This window comes from Amblyomma mixtum, chromosome 3 (assembly GCF_055824585.1).
Source record: "Amblyomma mixtum isolate Tamu chromosome 3, ASM5582458v1, whole genome shotgun sequence".
Lineage (NCBI taxonomy): Eukaryota > Metazoa > Arthropoda > Arachnida > Ixodida > Ixodidae > Amblyomma > Amblyomma mixtum.
In genome coordinates, this window is record NC_143014.1 from 58945946 (window position 1) to 58968519 (window position 22574).

Here is a 22574-nt window from a genome sequence, read left to right on the forward strand (position 1 = left end):
GAAGACGATTAGAACAGCGATGGCACGGCAATAAATGCGAACACGAACCGAACATTTTGCAGCCAGTTTTCAGGCCCAAAATGTCCCACTACTAAACAGGAATGGAAATTGCAACAATTTGAAAACTGCCTGAAAGACCGCGACTTCGGCGTCGAAAGAAAAACTGGTATACAGTCGTATGCGAGGTTTGACGTTAGAGTGCTGGTATCAAGGACAAAGCACATGAACGTTTCCACAACGTATTTCAGGAAGCAAACAGCTGTATATCTGGCAAGATTGTTCTACGGAGAAGCGACTGATGAACTTGCCACAAGTGGACGAGGGCGGAGCTCTTGAGAAATAACCCAAGGTAAGCCCGTTACAACAGCTTTTAATTCTTCGTTTAGTTCTTGAAAAAGGACACTACATTCTCACGACCTTATCACGTACAACATTCGTCCATGGAAATGGACGCGTAACTAAATAAATGGGGCGTGCGCCGCACCAAAACCACCTGATCACACATGCTTCACTTCGTTATCACCGGAACCGATGTGAGCCAAGCAGCACATCTTCCGACCCGCGCTTTCGAGAGTGCCACACTCGTGTCAGTGCAAAGCATTTTTCATTTTCCTTTCATACACGAGCGCAGATCGCTCACATATATTGTTGTATATTAAGCCTGCAGCCCTATAAGAGATATCTCGTATGTGCAGCATGTGCATGATTAATATGCTGAGGCCACTTTGTAGAAATTAAGGTTTAGACCTGACTTAGGTTTAGGGCGGTTAACGTCCCAAAGCGACTCAGGCTATGAAGGACGCCGTGGTTAAGGGCTCAGGAAATTTCGACTATACCTGGGGATCTTTATCATGACATCACACAGTGCACGGGCATCTAGAATTTAGCTTGCCTCCATCGAAATTCGACTGCCACGACCGGGATCGAACCCGCGTCTTTTGGGTCAGCAGCCGAGCGCCATAAACACTGAGCCATCGCGGTGGCGGTATGGTATGGTATGGTATGGTATGGTATGGTATGGTATGGTATGGTATGGTATGGTATGGTATGGTATGGTATGGTATGGTATGGTATGGTATGGTATGGTATGTGGGTCTTTACTTCCCGAAGCTGCACGCGGGGACATGATGGGCGCCGCAGTGCAGGGCTGCAGATTCTTTTCACTGACAATACGCAGCACAGAGCAGGCAAAATGCGGCCGGGATTCAATCTCTGGACTCGGTAATTGCGGTAGGCGCTAAAGAAAAACCAACGCCACGATGAACAGTACTCGGTAAGCTGAGCACAAGACAGTAGCAGCAGCGCGTGGCGCCATACTGAGGGCGACCGGAGTGCGTAGGTAGGATCGGAGTCACCGATGCGATCGGATTCAGCGATGCGACATGCTTCAGCTCAAGAGGTGCGACCTGACTTAGTTAAGAAGGTGCTTCGGCTTGCCGGCTTCTAAGACCGCAACGTAGCGGAGTAAATAAAAAGTTATGCCAAATGTTTCGCTTCTATAAATTCCATATAATATAAAACCTGTCATTCTTCTCGGCTGTTGTTGCACTACAGCGAGCACGCCGACTACCAGAAGCTGTATTCTAAAACTTCAACTTGGCGCACCGCTGGCCAATCGGAATGGTCACGTAGCTAACGACGATCTTCCACGTAGGCAGGATAAGTTTCGCGAAAACGACCCCGAAGTCGTCTCTAGCCGCTACCAGCGCCACATGCAGAAGCTCACCGGCCAGCCGATGACTCGTGGCCAGTGAGTACTACAGAGAAGCGGTAAGCGCGTATCCTTGGGCCTGGCGACTGCGTCGATGGAGGAAGTGCCCAAGCGGCGCTTCAATTGTTTCAGTGCGCGCCGCTAGCCGCTTGAGCCGCGACAAACGCGAGACCACACTCTGAACAATTAGAGGCGCATGTTTGACGGACAGCATTCCTTGCCTAGGTGCTCTCTACGTAGGCCGGTCAGCTGACGCATGCCACGTGTGGCTTCGACGGAGCTAAAGTGAACTAACGGAGCTCCGAAGCTCACTCCTGCGACGCGTATGCCTGCACGCATGCACAGGCAACTGGCGTGGAAAAGCACTACGGGTGCGCCTAAAAAAAACGCTTGCTCCTCTCACAAGGCTGTGTTACGGCGTTGCGATCGACAAGGCAAACTTCATGTGTTTGCAAATATACGGGGCGCCCGCGGACGCAGGACATAGCCGACTGGAGCCGGCCGGGGTACCACCTGCGCCATCGTCCAGCTGTTACGATGCGCGGCTCGCTTATACGAGGTCTGTTAGAAAAGTATCCGAGGAAGAGCGCAGTGCTCTCGTCGGTTTTTTATTGCAAGGAAAATGACGGGGCGACTGGAGCAGCGCTAATGCATCAAATTTTGCCAGAAACTGGGCGACAGCCAAGTGGAAACCATTCGGAGTATTCAGACGGCTTTCGGTGACGATGCTATGAGCAGCACACAGATTAAGCAGTGGTACAACTGGTTAAAAGACGGCCGCACATCGGTGGAGAGCGAGCCACGCTCCGGTCGGCAATCAACATGCCGAAATGACCAGGTCAGTGCCGAAGTAAACGCTGTGGCGATGAGGGACCGTCGTGTGACTATCCGAGGAATTGCGGAAGAGGTGGACATCAGCACTTTTTCTACACATTTCATTATCACCGAAGATTTCGCCATGCAGAGAGTTGCGGCGAAATTCGCGCCGAAACTGCTCACGGTGGAGCAAAAGCAGCTTCGTGTTGAAGTCCCACAGGACATGCTGGATTCCACAAACAGCAACTCCGACTTCATCAACACCATAATCACTGGTCACGAGACTTGGGCGTACGGGGACGACCCGGAAACCGAATCCCAGTCGTCACAGTGGAAGCATTCCACGTCAACAAGACCAAAGAAGGCCTGCCAAATGCGCAGCAACGTCAAAGTGATACTAACTGCTTTCTTTGACTCCCGCTGTGTGGCACACCACGACTACGCACCCCACAGGGTCAAACAATGACCAAAGAGTACTACAGGAATGTCCTCCGTCGCTTACGTGATGCTGTGCGGCGCAAGAGACCGGAGCTGAGGTCAACAGGAAATTGGCGCATCCATCACGACAATGCTCCTGCACATTCCTCGCTCTTGATTCAGGCTTTTTTGGCGAAAAACCAGACTCCTGTAGTTCAACAGAGTCCTTACTCTCCTGATATGGCCCCCTGCGACTTCTGGCTGTTTCCCAAAATCAAGAGGCCATTGAAAGGAGCGCGATTTCAGACAAGAGAGGACATTTTGGCTGCAACGACAGCTCATCTAAACTCCATTCCGAAAGGGGCCTTTTCGGAATACTTCCAACAGTGGCAGCACCGCTGAGAGAAGTGTGTGGAGTCCCAAGGAGACTACTTTGAAGATGACCAGGTTTTCAACGCTACAGTTATGCCAGTTTTTTTTTTCTTCGGCCAAAGGTCGGATACTTGTCTAACAGACCTCGTATAGTGCCGATTGAGAACTGACTTCCATGTACAGCTGTCTAGTTTGAACGCCCGTATTTGTGGGCAAATGTAGCGCACGCAGCAGTGCGTCGAACTACACGAGAAGCTCGTGCGATTCGGAGAAACACCAAGCTGACTGAGCGCCTAGACGCTGCGAGTGGTACGTTCGACGTCATAACACTCACCTACGTGAAGTTTGAAATCTGTATCAACATCGAAGTTACGCTGCGTACTTTAACGCGATATGATTAGGAGGGCCATGAAGGCGAACACTGTCCGACGGAGTCGGCGTCTGTGCGAAGCCTTCGCGTACCTAACAGGCGGTGTATAGGGGGATTTACCTTTCTGCCTTACTTGTCAACCGTCCCCCTGCCCCATCTCCACTTGCAGAGAAAAGGGGGGAGACGCCGGATCAAGAATGAGTAAGCAAATAAAATTTTGGGGGGCGACCAATAGAACTGATGCGAATTGAATGCAATATCATTCTTCTTTCACTTGCTAAGTTATCCAGTTCTGATTTTTTTTTCCGAATATGATACCCGCCGATGCAAAGGTGCAATGCTTAACCACTGCGCCGGTAGTGGTATGAGGACTCGCCGTGATCTAACAATGTGGCAGGGCTTGCGTAGTTGCATAGTCGGAATTGGAATTGTATCAGAATTGGAATAGATTGGGGAGTGAAAGACAATGGAATCGAAATTGGAATCTAAGCAGAACTGGAATATACTGTTGAGTGAAACAAGAATACTATCGCATTTCCTCCGCGTCACTCCAATTGATGGCCCCTAATTTTTCTTTTTTTTTACAAGTAGTCGCAAGTGGTCAACAAATAGGCACCATCACAGGTGCACCGTGGAATGAGAGAATAATTTTGGAACACTTTGCTTACATTAGTTTCTATAAGGCGCACTTTCTTCATCCAATCCCAACACTGGCGGGGCGAAGTTTTGTCGCGAACACGCGCACATTTAGCCGAAAAACCAGTGTGTTCCAAAACAGGAACAAACGTCTACGCCGACGAAAAATAAATCGCAAAAGAAAGTATCCATCGTCTCTTACGGCGGATTCTACGACTGATTGGTGTTTTCTTACACCAGCCGCCCGTGTGACGTCAGCGTCCACACACTCATCGCGCTGCCGCAGGCGCATGCAGGCCCCTTCGGGAAAGTGTCGAAAGTATAGGTTTACCAAGCGAAAGAAACGATGATCCGGTGGTCCTCGTAGGAGCAAGCAGACGGAAAACGGCGGAGAATTTCAGATGACGGACACTGCGAAAGAGAAATTTTGTACCTGTGATTTCTGCGCTGCGTTTGACCGCTATAAAGGCTAGCTGCATGGGCGAGTTGGTGTCTCGCGATGAATGAAGTAGCGCTTTGGAACAGGGGCGAAGGCGAGATCGAATACGTCCCTGAGTCTAAGCGCTGCAACATTCATAGCTTAAGGAAAAAAACTTAAAGAGCCCAGAGGGTTTTTTTTTTTTTTTGCATACATTGCCTGAACCCATCAGTTCAGAAAACTCACGCACCGTGCATATTCTGCTGGCTGACTAATAAGTAACCGCGCCTCGTTAGACATGCATTGGCATCGCGGAAATTCATTGTTTAATGCAGTAGTATTTTCGGACCCCCTATATACTGCCCGCCCGCTGCTGCCCGCAATCAAGTTGCCAGCTCTACGATTCCTTGAAAAACAAAAAAAGCAAATGCGTAGGATTCTCGCAAAGCAGTTTGCAAATCACAGAAGTTTCATGAGTCAGTCTAGCCAAAGACTACGACCACAACAAAAGAGAACGCCTGGTGGGCCGAATAGAAAACGCTTACAACAGAATACAAAAGCGAACACCAAGAAAAAAGAGAAAGCGGTCGAAACCCATCAGAAGCCCTTCACAACAGCGTGCCTGATGGCCGCTCGCTTGCCTATGACGCGAAAAAATCCATTGACCCACTTACGATGAAACTTACCCGCCCACAGCGCGCTACACACGCGACTCGTTCAAGCTATAACGGTTCAAGCGGAACCGTGATATGCCGTAAAAAGCGCGTAGCATCAGCATTGCCGTTGGGCAGCGCAGCGGAAAGAGGCAGATACCGGCGCCGACAAGGCGAGGGCTTGCGTGTGAAAGGCGGTTGCGTTGCCGTTACCTGATGACAAGTAGTGTATCGGAGGGAGTGCCGCTGTGTTGCGTGACGACAAAGCAACAGTTGCTGGCTGACAGTACAAAGTCCATAATCGTTATCGTGACTCCACTCGTCCGATGTTGCGTTACTGCAACGCCGGACACGTGATGCTAAGTATACGTCGGCTTGTGTCGGCCATGTTGCACGCTAGGCGGATTCAGAACGCGCTCTGAGTGTGACTGCTGTTATTGATGGATAAAAACGACATCAAAATCTCGCAGTGCGACAGACATGTGCTTCTAGCGACATATTTCATGCTTTTCAAGCAAGGCGAGAAGTTCGGCAGCGTTTCAGCAACCGCACTGCGTCTTTCAATTTGATCTCCTTATAGGAAAACCTCTGCGTTTCATCTGAAACGAGCTGGTACGCAACTCAACCCTGGCATCTCCAGACTGTGTGTCCGCGTGAGAGCTATGTAAACTACTCCGTCGAAACGGGGAACAGGCTCTGAAACGCAAAGCAAGCCGAGCAACTGGACAGGTGGCGCCGGCATCTGCCAAAAGAGGAAACTAAAGACACGGAGAAACGGTTCTTTGTGTACGAACCGACGGGACAATTTTCAGTGGCTTGTAGGTTCCATTAAAATTAATACAGCACAAGAAAGGCAAGGTGGAACCCTCGCAAATAAAAGGCCTCTGAAGAGGTTTCTAACTTTCATATCATTTGCAGATAATTTGCACATAAGTGAATTACTTCTTCCAGTTTATCCCCATGATATGTCCGCTGGGATATGCGCGTGGAATCATCTCCGCAATTTTATGATACTTGAAGGCAAACGCCGTTTTTTTCGTGTTTGTCCCGAAAGCGTACAGTCATAAATCGTTTTTCTGAGCTCCGCTGGGTTTTATTGACCTTTAAGAACAACGCTGTAGATTTCAGGCTCGCATCATACGGTCATCTCGCTATTTTGCCAACAAGCGGCGAATCATCGCGTTATATCATGGCTTGCTCCCATGTGCACTAATAATAGGTTTGGTTTGGTTTATGGGGTTTAACGTCCCAAAACGACTAAGGCTATGAGAGACGCCGTAGTGGAGGGCTCCGGAAATTTCAACCACCTGGGGTTCTTTAACGTGCACTGACATCGCACAGTACACGGGCCTCTAGAATTTCTCCTCCAAAGAAATTCAACCGCCGCGGCCGGGATCGAACCCGCGTCTTTCGGGTCAGCAGCCGAGCACCATAACCACTGAGCCACCGCGGCGGCTACTAATAATAGGGATGTAAGTCAAGATAGATTAATACAGGTTAGTGTCGCGTGATAGCAAATATGTTGGAACCAAAAATAAAGTTTTTATAAGCCAAAAAAAAAAAATCGCGCAAAAGCGAAGTACTTGTGGCGACACCCCTCGCAGGTTCCAGCAACAGCACCTGATGACGTAAATTCTTCACCGGCCACGATTGGTTCAACGCTTTCTTGTGCAACGCTATTTCGCCGTCAATGGGCAAGTACAGCCGAAATATGAGGAAAACAGCGCGGTGAGCGCAATCAAGCATGCGCAGAGTCTCATAATAAAAACAGCGCAAACAAGAAGACTGACAGAAAGACGAGACACAAACGTGAGCGCATGCTGTGCACTCAGCCTGCGTGTAGGCGCTGTACGCAGCAAGTGAAAAACCGCGTCAACGGCATTCCTGCTCGGAAGTGGCGCTTGTGATTGGCCGGCCACCTCTGACGAACGCGTGTCATCAAAATGACGTAACATTCCCCCGTATAGGGGCCTGTGAATCGGGGGGGGGGGGGGGGGGGGGGGGATATCGGGAATTTTATCTGCAATTTTCTCAGCAACGCAGCCACCTTTCCGCGCAAAAAAAAAAAAAACTGTGTAGCGTCCCCGATGAATAATCGACCCGTCTAGAGTAGTGTCTTGCATTGGTTGCTATTTCCCTTTAGTGCCCCTTAAAACGGAAAAAAAAAAGAGTAGCGAAATTCGGAGGCTGCATGTATACCCGCCATGCTCCGAATCATTAGCTTACTATGTTGTGCAAAACATGCAAGCACTAGTATTCAGGGTTTTTAGCTCACTCGGTCAAATGAGGAAAAAAGCGCAAGTTCGATCCTGAAAACCTCACCAAAGATGACTTCCGAAACGATAAACAGAAGGGCGAGCCACGAGTTCCCGTTGGGTAAAGGGCGTACACGAAAATAAAAGGACAGTGTCTCTTCATTTAGCTCAGCAAACGCCGACTCGATCGTTAACATCGAATATGAGAAGAAAACCAGCTTGCCTGCACCATTAACCCTCATTCTTTTCGCAGAAAGCGGCCGTTTCCAAGGCTCGAAAAGCACTTCGTCGCGGATACCGATAACAATAAGCGTCGACCGGAAAAGACTCACTTGCGGAGGAAAAGAAAATAAACAACACAAACCGCGCGGTTAAACGACCAGTCGCAGCCGTGCCTGCCGCTCACGCCATTGAAAAGCGGTGTCAGGCGATCCACTTACGCAAAAGAGCGGTAGCAATAGCGTCTCCAATTGTTAGGCTCGCGCGCAATAGCCGGTAATTTATCGAACGTTTATATGGAAAGAACCACATTTATTTGCTGTCGCATTACGACCCAATGCCGAAAAAGCACTCGTTTCGGGCCACCGTACATGGGGACAGCAAGTGCCCATTCACGGGAGTGCCTATCCCGCTGCAGGCGGACATCGACCATACGTCGTGCATGCACGGTATAGTTTTCGAGTCCCTCGTAAAAATCCATATGTATATGAAAAGGAAGACTCAGCATAGTAGGCATGTCAATACACTTGAGTGCGTCAGTGACACCTGCCGTTGGCTAACGACGTGCCATGCCTCTTGTGTGCATCGTGCACGACACAGCACGCACAGCGCTGATTTCTCCCTACGCCAGGAACAGACCCTAGCGAACGACTTAGCGAACGCAGCGCACAGCGGAAGGCGGCCACTCGGCACGCTCTGTGCACACGCTGAGAGACAATTGCGCTGCCCCCCAAAACCGCAGCGCTGCGGAGCTCAGCTCTCAGGAGTGTCCCGGACAAGTCTGGACGACAGTGTTGATTGATCGGGTTGTTGACGGGGTGCTCAAACCGGGCAGAAAAATCGCCCCGATGCACAGGCGGGTTTATACCTTTCGGCTCCACGTGCTGCGATTCTGGGCTGTCAGGACAACAGTATATTCACCGTGCCAGCCTATGCATGGTATTGTATGGTTAACTCGCCAATATCATAACTGTCACAGAGGTGTGCTTTGTCCGCACGAAAGCGCAGCGTTAGCGCTGCAGAGCGCAGCCAATGACGAAAACTTATGCAGTGACAGCCCGATCTCTTACTGATGGCAGCGCCACAGAACTACTGTATGACCTCATTTCCTCACCTAATGAGCGGCGACGTGGCGGAGCAACGTGGCGTCCCTGGAGTGCCACGGATGACAGCGGACTCTGAAGGCGCGCTCAGAGCAGGCAGGTCCAGGAACACGATGTCTTCCTAGGGGAACCCACCGCCGTGCTACGCCCGGGAACAAGAGCCGCTGCCGATGCCACGTTCCAGGAGCGAGGCTGCCACACAAGCCTCCAGCAAGACTCGTGCCTCCGATGGTCGCCCTGCGCAAACGCGTGCCGAGATGGACTTTAAGAACGCGACGTCTTCCTGTATACTATCACTTAATCATCATCATCACAGTCGTCGTCATCATCAGCCTATCTGCATCCACAGCTGGTCAAAGACCTCGTCCATGGATCTCCAGTCCGTCTTGTCCGCGCCAGCTGGGTCAGCCTATCCCTGCAGACTTCTTCACCCTATCCTGCCCACGTGACTCTCTGCCACCCCCTGCTACGTGTTCGCCTTTCCTTGGCTTGCTGGCGCACAGATGTCCCCGTTCGATTATCCGCTGTGACGCGGTGGTACGAAGAGAGAAAGAAGGAAGGGAAGGCATGTAGGTTAGCCGGATTTGTGCCCGGTTGGCTACCCTACACTGGGAGAGAGGAATAAAGGGAAAAGGTGGGAAGAGAAAACGTTTGTAGCGAAACTGGGGGCTGAATGTATTCCTTCTCCCTTACGAATGATTCACTTAGTGCAGTGAGCCGAACAATCATTTGTATTCACAGTCCCTTGTACTTGGTCAGATGTGCGAACACCAAGGATGGTTTCCAAAAGGGCAAGTAGAGGAGCAAGCCTTGAGTTCAGCTTCGTGGGTGGTGAACTCAAGACAGAGATGACGCGCATACCCTGTAAGATGCACATGAAGTCTGCAAACTAGTCCTTGAGTACAAGATTTCTCTACAAAGAAATGTCGCTATGGGCGAGGGTGGCGCTGGTGAACACTCTCAAGGCTTTGTTTCACCATACAAATACCCCCGAAAGCAGCCGAATGGACAGCCGTCGCCGTAGCTCAGTTGGTATAGCTAGCAGCGGACGCGAAAATCAGAGGTCGTGGGTTTGAATCCGAGCGGCCGCATGTGGTTGTTTTTTTTTCTGCTTTCTTATCAATAATTTTTAAGCGATAAAATAATTACACTATTAACCTTCAAATAATTAACAACACGAACTAAAAAAAAACGTATGCTCCTTGGTTTCGGTGATTGTCGGCTTCCGTCATGTGTGTCTGCTTAATGGCATCACCAAAGCTGCATTTACTTTTGTTCGAGAAAGTGGCGCCCGTGAAAACATTAAATGCGGACTTACTTTACGACTTCCTTTCTCTTCACAACACTATAAGATAACAAAAACTTTTCGAAGAAATCAGGTAGAGCATTTTCACTGGGCAATGCGTTCATCTTGAATTATTACGCACGAAGTGCAATTATTTCACTGTAGTGAAAAATCAGAACAGGTGCGGCTTTCATCGGCGAAACCGTTCACTGCACAATGCAACTGAAAATGCTGACCCTGTCGTCGTTCATTATTTCGACACTTGGTGGTGTTGCAGAGAATGCAAAGTTCAATGCTCCATCATCACTATCGAACCCCTTCGCCCCATCTAGTGGGCTATGTTCCGAACGCTCGCACAGGTTACCCCGACAAGCATCGCAACAAGCCTGGATGCATGATGTTTTCCTGCCCGCGTTGTTCGCCTGGAAAATTATTGCTGGCTTCGCATATTCGCGCATCCGTAAGTATACAGCGCGCGCACTGTCCACAGTGCGCACAAAAGACGTACCGTCTTTGTCAAAAGTAACCAGGCTGCATGGTATGCGTCTGGCTTGTATAGTAGAGCCCTTGTGGCTTTCCTAAATATCGAAAGGTGTTGGAAGGTAAGAAGACTCCCAGTCCTTACCTTTAACGACAATTTCAGCTTCAGGGAAGCTGTAAGGGCTCCACTGTTCGAGCTAGAAGCAAATTATGCAGCCTGGTTACTTTTGACAAAGACTGTACGTCTCTGAATTCCGCTTGAGCCGGACTCTCCCTCCTCCTCCACATCCTCAGTGACGGAAGTCAAGCATTCAAATGCTGCTTCTCTCGTTTCTGAGGAAGGCGCTAAGCGTCTCCTACGCTTCGTGCAACGGTGCGTAGGTAGACTGTCGTAACACAGAGGGAAAAAAAGCTTCGAATGAAAATCTTCCTCGTCGTAACCTACGCGCGCTCATGAGCCAGTGCCAGACGACGGCAAGCTGTGGCTGCATTCGAGCGACAGCTGCAGCGGTCTGACGCCAGAACCCCGCAGGCGCATTCAAAGATGTCGCCGTGACGCAGACCGCCGCGTCACAGCCAGCATGATGCGCGTCACTTGGCTCGGCGCTTAAGTGACGTCACACAACACAGTCCTAGCCACCTTGCGCAACTGCCGAACGCGTCGGCCTTGAAACGGCGCGCGAACTAAAGCCTTGACCATCCGACGGTGGCCGTCCTCTCCCCCCCCCCCACTGAAACACTGAATCAGCGCCAGCAATAATTGGTCCCAAACGCAGGACGCTGCAAGGTGTCCCTTTCTTTACCCTCCCACTACGCCAAGAACGTTGCGCTACCCGCAATTACGTAACCAAAAACTCCGCCGTATGTGTTACGGCGATAACCGGTACATACAGCGCTGAAGGCCATGCCAGAATTACACGCGGGAAATTTCAGCGACCGTTAAGCAATGACTGGCGCCGTAGAGTTTTGTTTTTTTTTTTAACGGCTCACGTATCTCGCTAAATGGTACGTACGTACGTTAGGGCCTTGAGCCGAAATACAGACCTTTCACCAAGAGCTTGACTACTTTTCTCCTTCTTAACATTTCGTTACATTCGTGCGAGTCGACGTCAAAACCATTTAGCGAAAAATCTGAAGCACAATTCACGAGTATTTCCGAAATAAACTCCGCCGAAGCGTATATTTACCGCGTCGTCCCTTCACGAAGACACACGACCGTCCGTATAAGCAGTGCCGCTTGCCTCCGATGCAACTCCCGCTCGCAGCGCGCAGGCTACAGCAGGCCGCGCCGAGCCGGGGTCTGAGCACCACCACGTGCGTGTCCGGGAATGTCGACGGGTAGCGCAACAGCGACGCAAGGTCTCGTACCGAGCTCACACAAGCATGCAGCCAATCAGCCGGCGTGGTGAACCGAGGCGGATGTCACCCCTCAGGCCGCGTTCTCCATTATTCACATTTGTAATACGTCAGCGGATGAATGGATGGATGAATCAACAAGCCATAGAAACTCAACTAAAGCATTGGAAGAGGAAAAAAAAAGAAACAGATTCAACGAAGACTCCGCAAGTTCTGCTTACGCCAACAGCGACAAGACCGTCAGAGCACTCTGATGCGTTACGCGTTCAACAAACGAACAATTTTTTCGACGTCAAGGAAGGCCGGCGGTCTAGTAAACCTTCAAGAATAATAACATCAGCGCCACACAAAAGATTTTTTTTTCGTGTGATACTTAAACAAGGAGTCTCAGTGATTAAGCGGAGAGAGGCACAGAACTCCAAAAAGAGCAGTTTGCTACAGTAGCGGAATGATTCAGCCGACGTGGTATACAACATTTGTGTCAGCTCAAAACCTGAGCCGGCAGTGCCCGCATTATTTTACAATACGTCGTATCAACGCGCTGAAATTATATTAATATGAGAAAAAATGTTCATTTTCCTGTTTCGCGCAGACTTAACACCTTTTTTCACGGTACTTCCGTCACCACTGGACAGTTCTAACATGCTTCTCTTCTTTCTTTTGTTTTTATTTAACTTCACGCAATTGCCAGCAGCCTCTGCGCTGCTCATTATCTTCTTTGATTTCCTACATGCTTGAGCATGAATGTTTGTGCTGAACGCGTTTTGATAAAACTGGAAAGCTGCATGCGCCCGCGATATCCTATACATACCGCAGCTTCGTGCTCGTGCGTTTCTGTCAGCACAAATGAGCTGTTCAGAGTACACCCGGAAAATGGAGATTCCGTAACGCGCAACGATAAAACTTCACGTGAGTAAAGGAAAAGTGCGAAGAAACAAAAGAAACCTCGCCTTCTGTTCTTTTTTTTTCTGGTTTACCTCGCCTTCCACACCTGGGTCCATGCTATAGAAATTCCCACGAAGTGGACATGTCCAAACGGGCGTTTTCCCGCCACAAAGAACGGGAAACGCCGCCGCCGCCTCGAATAGCGTTAGTTGCGTACAGGGTCCATCCAATTTCTGTTCTCAGTGAAAACCAATTCTGTGGCTTTCTGGCTGTGCTCATATTTGTGTGGCAACAAAAGACGCATCTATTGGCGATAACGTCGGATAAAAAAGAAATGGACCGCCACCCGATTCAAACTCGTGACGTTACGTCCGAAAAGCACTCCGTGACCAACGTTTAGAAGTGAATGGCGATCTACACTAGCCTGGCAAGTGAGGTTTCAGCCGAGATGGCGTGATAGAAAAGACGGATCAGCTGTCGTCACGCAGTCGTCTCCTCATTTCCTGGGGCTCCAACCAATCGACGCGGACCGAAGTGGACATGCCCGCTAGTGGACGGTTCCAGGACACGAGCGCAGGCGCAAATATGGCAAGCATACTGCCTGCACACACACTTTATAAACGACACACACTACGCCGCGAAAGCACACCACCATTCTAAATAACTGCTATTCGCCTATATATCACGATTACAGCATTATACCACATTCATCCTAAAAGAACGCAGTCCATCCTCCGCGCCTAATTGCACCATCGAAGCATCAGCAGACACGCCTCCGCATTTTTTGTTCCATCATTCAGAGATATCAGCTTGAGCTGACAGGCACCCACTGACGTCCGTTTCATTCTAGGCTTCCTCGCGCGTTGAGAAATCACACATATCGCGCTGTGTCGCGCTTCCGACGCATTGCTTGCATGCATTCTCGCGTCATATGATAAGGTACGCACACATGAAGCGAGCGCCCCTTGGCTAAACCCACAAAACGAAAAAAGAAAGAAAGATTTACTTGCAAATCTTGCCATATCTCTATAAGCAACTGCTTATTAGAACTTTCTGATCACGTTATTCACTGGCGGTGCAGTACAAATACATTTGCCTAACGTAAGGGCTTTTGTTTTTTTTGCTACTTATGAGAGTGCACAGAAATAATACCCCCGCAGAAAACGCCACCTGGGACGTTGCCGCACGTAAGGGTAATGACATCACGTGAGGATGAACAGAATTTCGCGCAGACGCTTGGCGGCGCCGCGGTGGGGTCATGTAACGATTTCACGCTTGAGGAGAAAAGAAAAAAAAAACAGAAACAAATGGCGCTTACACGCACTTGCGACACAGCCACGTCCACGCACGAAGTGGCCGGCTTTGCACTGTTTCCACGGAAATGAACGATCAAGCCCAGTCACCGAACCCTCTCGCAGGAAAAGGAAGGCGTCGATGGAGTTCACCTTCTCCCGAATGGGCTCCCCGGCGCCCACGCTCGGTCAGTAAACGAGGCGCCAGACGTGACGATGGGCCAAGGTGGAAAAGCCGAGACGACGCGTTCCTCCTCTCCTTGGCGACCTCAATAAGGCTGCGGCCCCTCTTCGAGTATACCCTCCCCTCGTACGTGCTGGCGAGCGCAGGTGGTGAGGGAACAAAAAGAAAGCACAGAGCTGGCTATCAAGGGCTTACGGGAGGGCTTTTTTACGGCTGGTGGAAACCCGGCGCACTCCGAGAAAAGTGGGCGCATCAAAGACATGTTCGACGCAATGACCACGCAATCACTGCAACGAACACAAGCGCTGAGTGGAGGTGACCCCTTTCGGGGAAGACCAGCGACGTCACGGAGGCTCTCCGCCAGAAGCGATCATAGGCGAAGCAAGGCATTAACAGCCTGCAAGGAATTTTTCGCGCACTGTATACCAAGAGGAGAGGTGCACCGGCGCTAACTAAAGACAAGGACGTAGGGGGGAAAAGACGGAACTAGCACCAGTACTGTTTTCGTCTCCTGCGTGGTTGTCTTCGGTTGGCGCTTCGGCACCGGCTTAAACGTATGAACATAACGTTCAAAAAGAAAATTAAAAACAATAACAACAAAGAAAGAGCAGAAAAGCAGCCTGTGCGCAGTACTCGGAGACGCATTGCGGGACGTCGTTTCCTCTCACATCTCGCGCTGTCCCAGCGAAAGACGACGTCATGATTAAAAACAGCGTTGGCTGTGCGCAGCGTGTCTAAAACGCGGCCGAACGCACTCTGCGCCCGAAGAGGCGAGGCCTTCGCGTTCTCCGCCGATGCAGGTGGCTTTCAATTCACTAGTCACGGCCACCCATTCCCCCCTCGGCGCGGTCGGGTTAACAAGCGCGCCACAGCTGCGTTCGCATTCTTTCTTTCTTCGAACCTTGAGATTCATGAGCGGTAGCACCGAGGACGCTGCGGCATAGGCGGATAGAGAGTTTTCAAAACAACGCTTTTCCTCCGAGATATGCTGCCGAAGGGAGGTCTTGCGCAAACACAGAATCCATGAGAGCCCCACACGACATGGCGGTGGCCTCCAAAGGGGCGTCCTGCCACCAATATGAGAAATGCCACCGGCAGCGCCCGTAAACAGGACATGCTACAAAAAGGTCTCGCATTCGACTTTTGGCGACACATGTGATTTGACATTTTCATACGCCACGCTGACAAAATAGATGAGGGTGTCAGCAGGCAGCCTGCGCTGAAGCTACAACTCCCCGTACTGATAGCAGCGTCTTTCCGCAAAACACGTGGATATTTTGCGATGGCGCCACCCGCCATCGCTTATCATGACGCATGAGTGTCCGCGCTATGTCGAAGCCGCACGTAACGCGCGTCCGCGTGACTCGGCCGCGCTTAGCGCGCCACGACATGCCTCCTTTCCGTCGCGACCAAAGCGGCTCTCGCCGGCAGTTTTGGGCAGAACAGTCCAACAACCACAAACCCGTACGGGCACGGGCGACTGCACGATGTAGGAAATGACCACGAAAATTACGCTGCTCGCCGTCAACGGATGCGACTCATTGTAACAAAGGCGGTAAACACCTCATCAAAGACCTTTTGCTCAAGATGCCTACTTCGTTCCAACCTAGGAAACAAACTAGAAATCGACTGTTTTCATAAAGTGGCCGCCACAGAGTAACTTTCTAGCTAGTACAACTCGTTGAAGCCTGTGATGCCGGGCTGCTCCCGGCATAAAAGCTCCATTACAATTACGCTTCGGACCATGGTAGAAAACAGCCAGGAGAATAAAATTGGAGGGGACACTTAAGGCGATAACGTTAATGGGTTCATGCCCACATACATATGCGGAATTGGTCATTCTATACTCTACGTTCATAGACCCCCCGGGAGTCCTGATACTATACTCCTGGTGCTGTGGTGCAGCGGTAAGCAATGCGCCACTGCCCTGCGGTGGCAGGCGCTGCCACCGGTGGGGCTTGCGCGACCCAGGTTGCTCTTGGCGAGCAACCTCCAGCGACCAATCATTGTTTTACACCGCCGCCTGCCACAGTGCTCAGTTTCCACATAATTCGGTGGGCAGGTTGTGATGACGCCTTATAGTTACGCGACATAGGTGGGCCACATTCCTCCTATAGGTTGCTTCTCTGGCGACTTTTCGTGGATTTTTCGCTCATGGTCAACGACTACGACGACACCGAAGTTTCTGCGACATAAGCTCCTGAACGCTATCGCGTTGAAAACGGAGTGGAGATTATTTGGTACACTGTGAACACGAATGACCCAATAACGGAGTAAAAAGGAGTAAACGGCAATCTGGCGCACTCTCTTTCAATTATAGGGGCTGCGTATGCTGCCCAAGCCTTGGGGTACATTTCCATCACTAAAAATACGGAATACTTTAGGTTGGCAACGGAAAAAGATCCCCTCTTCAAAACATGGGAAGTTTTTGCAGTTGTCAAGATTTTAACCGAAGTTTCAATCTCCCTTAACTGCTAACATCAAGTCATCTGGTGCCGCCGCGATGGCTCAGTGGTTACGGTGCTCGGCTGCTAACCTGAAAGACGCGGGTTCGATCCCGGCCGCGGCGGTCGCATTTCGATAGAGGCGAAATGCTAGAGGCCCATGCACTGTGCGATGTCAGAGCACGTTATCCGGAGCCCTTCACTACGGCGTCCCTCATAGCCTGAGTCGCTTTGGGACGGTAGACCCCGTAAACAAACAAACAAGTCCTCTCGTGCAATGTTTAAAAGTCTCCTTCCGTTGACAAATAGAACAAGTCACTATACTTTTAGTTGGGAGTATGCCGTCGTAACCAACGGTAAGCATTCCGTATATTTAGTGATCGAAATCTACCCCGGGACTTCAGCAACATACCCTGGCCCTAAAAGGGAGTGCGCTAAAAACTATTTACTCCCTATTAGTGAGTTAGCACTACACGTTCCACTCAGCCGCTTAGCCGGTGTCTGTAATGTCCCTCTGCCCATCGGGTTATGGGCGATTTGCCCTATATGTGGCCCACCTTCCACCTAGGTGGTCCACCTTCCAACTAGGTGGCCCCCCTAGTGGCAGGTGGGCAACCTGGGTCACGTGACCTTGAGACGCCATCACAATCTGCCCACCGTGGCAGGTGGCAGTTCAATTAATGATTGGTCGCTAGAGGTTGCTCGGGAAAAGAAATCTGGGTCTCACAAGCCCCACCGGCGGCAGCACCTGCCATCGCAGGGCAGAGCTGCATCGCTTAGCCGCTGCACCACTGCGCCAGGAGTGGTATGAGGACTTCCAGGGAGCTATGAATGCTAAGTAGAAAATGGCCAGCTCCGCATGTGTGAGCATTAACCCATCAACACCACCGCGTCATACCCTTAAAGGTGCACTAAAGAGGAATCTGAACTCGACTTTTTTCCTGCGGGAACTGGATCTGCACACTCTGAGCATCCTTAGAAACTTCGATTTATTTTTCTCTGCGGCCGATTTCCCTAATTTATATCGGATTAAACGTCACGACTACCGCCTTTTTTGGGCTCACCGATGACGGTAGGAGGAGTCAACCAACGCGTGGAGTGGCTTTCAGCCAGTGCCGTGTCGCCTTGCCACTCTGTCATCAGCGGAGTGATACGTAGCGATTGGCGAAAGCAAAGAGTCCACACCTATTTTTATTTCCGTGGGCATAACGTGCAACTATGTTATTTATTTATTTTATTTATGGCTTACTGCAGGCCGTGAGGCCCAAGCAGGAGTGGATACAGAACAGAACACAAATTGAGCAATAATACCAAAGTGCAAGCAGAAAACGAGCAGCGCGAAATGACATGGAAAAGAAAAAGAAACTAACAAAACAAACTAACAATGGTCACGTATCAGGTAAAGAGACCGTACACACAGAGCTGGTAAGCTGTTCCAGTCACTGATGGTTTGCGGAAAGAAAGAGTGCTGAAATAAGTTAGTCTTTCCAAAGTACGGGGTCAGAGAAAGAGGGTGGGAGTGTCGGGTTTGTCTGGTGTTCTGTAGATTAAGATACGGCGAAGAATTAATTCCAAGTTTATGGTTAAATAACAAAAATAAGAATTTCAAACGAAGAAACTTGCGCCAGGACTGAAGGGTTGGTATGGAATTCGACTGCATTAATGCAGAGACGGAAGCAGTTCTATTGTATTGCGAAAACATGAATCGCACAGCTTCATGTCTCTGACTGGATCTCTTTATTCACGGAAACCTAAAAAAAAAAACAAAATAAAAGCGAAAGCGAAGCCGCCACGCGACTTCCTGAAAGGCACTCCACGCGTTAGTTGACTCCTCCTACCGTCTGCGGCGAGTTCAAATAAAGGCGGGAGTCGGTACGTTTAATCCGATTTAAATTAGGAAAATTGGCCGCACATGGCAATAATTGGAAGTTTCTAAGAATGCTCGGAACGTGCAGGTCGAGTTCCCGCGGTAAAAAGGCGAGCTCAGACTCCTCTTTAGTGCACCTTTAAGGCGGCGCTTAAGTTCGATTTCGTCGATCTTTGTCCGGAGCCATGCGTAATCTTGAAAACCGAGCCTCCAACCGTAACCGAAGCGCTAGGGCACCTAATTAGCATTTGGCCAAACCACGCTACATCGTCCGCCATTTTTTCACTTGCTCATATATGGTAATTCATGTTTACAGTGCAGGTACTCACAGTTCATGAATAGCAGCTCACTAGTATCCCTCAAGAGGAAAGTACTCTAAGTATAGAAGCTGTTTCTTGCCAGTATTAATGCGCAAGCCTTTAATGCCACATCGTTGCAAGCAATAGTTGTTGACAGAAATGTCACGCTTTTCAATCGGTCGAAATGGTCGTGACGTCACAGTGCACGAATTTCAAACGGGGCCAATGGTACTTTGGCCAGTAACCATGCTAAAAATTAAAGGGATGGTATAGTGATGCTCCAAGTAAAATAAATAAATAAATGAAACCGAGTAGGAAATTGGCCGAATGCCAGCTCGATGGTTTGGAATGAACCAAGGCGCGTCTAGTGAATACGGTGTTTTCGTTCAGTCCCATCTTCCTCCCTTCCCTTACGGCGAGGTTCAGGTGTCCACCGAGATATGCGAGACAGATACATTTCCTTTCCATGAAAACCGATTTACCGACGAGCAATTCGTAGAGCCGAACGGGCGATGGCGTTCTGTGGACTCCCTGGCAGCGTTGCAAGTCGCTGCCGCGTTCCACTCTTAGAGGCGAAGCTTAACATCTTAAGCCCACATCAGTGACACAAGCAGCAACACCGCGCTTAAGGCTTTCGCCTCACCGCGCTTTAGGTCAACAAAGCGCCCCCCTGAATTTTTTCGCTTATGAGACAGAACCTTAGCGGCTGACGAAAAAGCTTGCATGCAAATTAAGAAGAGCGCAGAGACCTATGGAGAGGGCAGAGTGAGTTGGGGATGTTACAAACTCGAATTAGCGTATCCTAGCTGAGGTGCAGAAGAGGATTGTCAGGGCATGTAATGCGAAGGCAAGATAACCGGTGGTCTCTTTGGGTAACAGTGTGGACTCCAAAGGAGGGCAAACATAGCAGCAGCCCAGAGAGTGCCGAGATGAGCTGGCCGCGGCAGGCGCAGGACAGGATTAGTTCGAGACCACTGGGAGAGGGCTTTGCTATGCAGTGGACGTAGTTGGGCCGATGATGATGATAACGCATAATATTATGCGCTTAGGATATATGTTGCAAATGTTCAAAATACGTTAACGTTACCAGAACCATCTAGCAACGGATGATGCTGGCCTGTTTGCTAGACACTTGAAAATGATCACTGATTTTGAGTAGCGAATCAATTAAATCACGCGAATTGTATACTAAACCGCATAGCTAGGATGCAAGACTATTATCATTTTTGCATTGTAACGACCTCAAAAGACAGCTGCCGCCGCGGTGGCTCAGTGGTTATGGTGCTCGGCTGGTGACCCGAAAGACGCGGGTTCGATCCCGGCCACGGCGGTCGCATTTCCGATGGAGGCGAAATTCTAGAGGCCTGTGTACTGTGCGATGTCAGTACACATTAAAGAACTCCAAGTGGTCGAAATTTTCCTGAGTCCTCCATCACAACGTCCGTCATAGCCTGAGCCGCTTTCGGACGTCAACCCCCCCCCCCCCCCCCCCCCCTCCACACACATACACACAAAGCACGCTTAAAAGCACACACGCCACGCACAGCACAAGAAGGGAGCAAAAAATACTCCCCTTTTGTAGCTCAAAAAATAAAGCGAACGCTGAGCGCATCTAAGGAAGTCAACCACGGGTCCTGCTGTGCATGCTGGCTTTTTCGTTCCAGCGTGGAACCGCTTCTGCGTGGATTCCAGAGAGCAGCCTGCGCCTGCGCTGCTTCGGCCGTGTTGAGGAGAGACTGCCCCGTTATCAGTGAGTTCGTGTTCGTGGCAGCTCACATATCGCGGGGACACATGTGCGCATCCTGTGCTGCTACTTCGCTCCGCCCCACGGCATCCGGTTGAGCTGGCTGCCTTCCATTTGTTTCCGTCCATGCAGAACGGCACAGACATAGGCGCAACACATGCGCTACTCTATTCGTACACTCCGTCTGCGCACAGTTTCGATCAGAATAATGGGTTCCCTTGTACCTACTTCAAAACAGTTAGACATGCTAGCGATGATTCAGCGAAAGAGAATCCGGCTAACCTGTAGTGTGCCCGCGAGTCACTGAATTAAGTGCTCTTATTGTCTTTTAATCTCGGCTATAGCGGAAACACGGGAGCGAGCGGCCTCTGACACGTACGAATGCGCTGGTAGTACGCGAAGCTAGACGCTCCCGTGTTCCCGTTAACCGTGATTAAGGGAGTATCTGTCGTCAAGCTTCTCATCGTGTACGCGTGTAAGATAGATTGGTTTATTGGGGTTTAACGTGTCAAAGCAACTCCGGCTATATAAGAGACCCCGTAGTGGGGGGCTCCGGAAATTTTGACCAACTGGGGTCCTTTAACGTGCACTTTCGTGTGTAAGATAGAGCATGAACCCATACTCGAAGTCTCATGCCGACGAGGCGCGGCTGCCATCTGGAGAAGAGCTCTCTCCTCCCTGTAGAAACGACACCGACACGTATATATAGTTACGCACGCGTATATACCGTGCGTGCGTTACGCAGCGGAGGTGGCAGCGCAGAGAACACACACTAGGCGAAGCCACGCGGAACGCTTCCATTCATACCCATTGGATGGCGGAGCTGAACACCGCTCGCGGGTCAGGCAAGCGCTCGAATCAAGGGGCCGCTGGCGCGTGCTGCCACGCTCGCTAGTCTCAAGCCACTGAGAAGACTATATAACGGCCGCGTCTGATGCGGCGCCCCACACGCCTCAAATCGCGCCCACGAGCTCCGCAATCCGACGCGGCGAGCTACGCGCACTGCAGAGCCGCCTCTCCAAATGGAGTTGTTGCTGTATGTGCGCGACGAGTGGCAGTATCAATGCCCGTTGCTGAACGCGAGTCGCAGCTGCTGCGTGGGACCGGCGCTCTGCCGACATGTCATCGTCCTCAGCAGCACGGTCGCCAACGATCGAGCGACCAAGTCTTCCTTTCAATTGCCTGTCGAGGGCAGAAGAAACGCAGCAGAGAATGAATTGAGCGCGAGGTTTCGTACGGCCTCACACGGATCGGAAGCGTTTCAGCACGAAACTCAACGAAGATAATTATTACGGACAGCGATAATAATTAAAAACAAACGAATGTGATATATGCTACCAACAATTACGAATCGGGTTAGGTATGCGGTGCTAGATATAACCTCCACTTAATCATTTACAGAGAACACTTAACAGAAAAACCCTTTACACTTTACAAAGAAAACACTTTACAAAGAAAACACTTTCGAAACAGGGCTTCCCTGAGCGTTGCAAAATGGGAAGGGCCTGGGGCCATAACTCAGGCCGCAACGAAGATTGTTTGCGAATCAGTGCGGTCGTGGCCGCTTGATGACCCCTGGCGAAAATAGAAGAGGGTGGAGGAGTTTCCCCTCCCTCTATTTTGAAAGCGCCGGAACTGGAGGGGACGACGCCGGCTGATAGGCAGCGATAGCGCGGCTCACTGCCGAACTCACCCAGACGGCGACACGCAACACGAGTGCACAGGACAGGTCGACCTCTTTGGACGCTCGACAGACGGTCACGCACTC

The 22574-nt window shown here is 50.4% G+C and overlaps 1 protein-coding gene across 7 annotated transcripts in view; it reads right to left on the reverse strand.

The window, feature by feature from the left end:
• LOC149350324 (oxidative stress-induced growth inhibitor 2-like) overlaps positions 1 to 22574 on the reverse strand; it is a 150784-nt gene that overhangs the window by 121025 nt on the left and 7185 nt on the right. For 2 of the 7 annotated variants that reach the window (XM_089579347.1, XM_089579338.1), the window contains exon 2: positions 8982 to 9207. The gene's annotated coding sequence lies outside the window, so the exon portion shown is untranslated. Of the gene's footprint in view, positions 1 to 4653; positions 4734 to 5606; positions 5801 to 8981; positions 9208 to 11779; positions 11802 to 11922; positions 12064 to 14294; positions 14412 to 22574 lie in introns of those variants that run through there. The other 5 variants (XM_089579339.1, XM_089579341.1, XM_089579340.1 and 2 more) reach the window with 5 other exon arrangements.